Genomic DNA, 1,600 nt, shown 5'->3' on the forward strand with positions numbered 1-1,600 from the left:
AGCCTAGCTGTATATCCTATTTTCTGATTAAGATGAGCTTCAAATTCAAAATATGCCTGAATCAGTGCACTCTGAGCAGCAAGCAGCATGAGTAATTTCATAGGAAGTAACTTGAGTAACTATTCTGTTATCAGTACTGTCACTCACATATATACTAAATGATATCTTTGCCACCTCCTCTTGGAAAATGAGGAAGGAAACTCTCTGGCCCTGTTTTTGTTGTTCTGTTTGCATCAATGGCCAGAAGAAAGAATAGGAAAAAGCTAATTTGATCTAATAAGAAAAAGCGTAACTTTAGCAACGCTGGAAGGCAGGGTGAGAAGAAGCAAAATGGGGAAGGAAGTTGAAAGATCATGACGAGGTAGGAGGGAGATGCAGCTGGGATGTTTTTAGGGGGAAAAAAATGAGAGGAGAGATTTGAGCAGCTGCTGTGCCATGAGGGACTTTGGGAGAGGAGGGAAGTGGAGAGATGGGCAGATGACATTAATGAAAAGAAACTGCAACCTAACACATCTTGTTTCTCCCTCAAGAAAACCTTCAGCAAAGAGCTGTACTAACATCTTGGTCTGGGGAGCCAGTGTGTGTTTGGCATGTACTGGCTGTCAGATCAGGAATCCCGCTGTCTTGCTGGATTGGGAACCCAACCAGCTGGGAAAATAAGGGGAGGCCCTGAGAAGGTGGGGGAGCAGCCCCCTGTCTGTGCTAGGCCGCACAGGCAACGCCATCAGCTGCACACACCCCGCCCCCCGCAGTAGCCACCGTCTCGGCATCGCTCCGTGCTGGCCACGGGCTGCTGTGGCCACATCCCGCAAACCGGGCGCCTTTAATAGGAGAAATTCCCCGCTGCACAGCTCTGGGGGCTGAAGTCCACAGTCACGGTGTCATCATGGCTGGCACCTCCTGAGGGCTGCAAGGGAGAGCCTGCCCCATGCCCTCCCTTCCCCGCAGACAGACGGCTGTCTCCATCTTCACGTGGCCTTCTCCTTCCGTGTGTGTCCTGGGTCCAGACGTGCCCTTCTTATCAGGGCCTCAGTCGTATTGAAGAAGGGCCCACCCTGAGGGCCTTATTTTATCTTGGTCACCTCTGTAAAGGTCCTATATACAAATAAGGTGCCATTCTGAGGTGCCAGGACTTACTTAGGACCTCGGTGCTCAAGTTTGGGACTTGGGGGGACACAATTCAACCTCTAACACCCACTGACAGCCCCAGGCCCACGCAAGCCCCCATCCTGAAGCTCACTCTGGAGAGAGAAGTCCTTCCCCTTTCCCTCCACACTCATTGCAAACCTGTCCCTTCCTTCTGTCCTTATAGATCTTGCAGAAATTCCTCAGAACTCTTCCTTGGTTGTCTCACCTTTCCCCATCCTCAGCCAGGACACAAGATTTTTTCCTATGCTTCCGTCTCTCTGGTGAATTCAGTGGCAATTAAGGAGAGAGGCAAACTTCACAATAGGACTCAAACCCCCTCATGGAGAAAGAGCTGCCCCCATGTTTTGAGGCTCACTGATTACAGCTTCATCCAAGGTAGGGGGAGGCATGGGGAATGTCTGAGGAAGGGCTGGACAGACAGCTCTCTGCTTCTGCCCGAGCCATTGCCTGG

This window comes from Furipterus horrens, unplaced genomic scaffold (assembly GCF_987537825.1).
Source record: "Furipterus horrens unplaced genomic scaffold, mFurHor1.1.pri manual_scaffold_6, whole genome shotgun sequence".
Lineage (NCBI taxonomy): Eukaryota > Metazoa > Chordata > Mammalia > Chiroptera > Furipteridae > Furipterus > Furipterus horrens.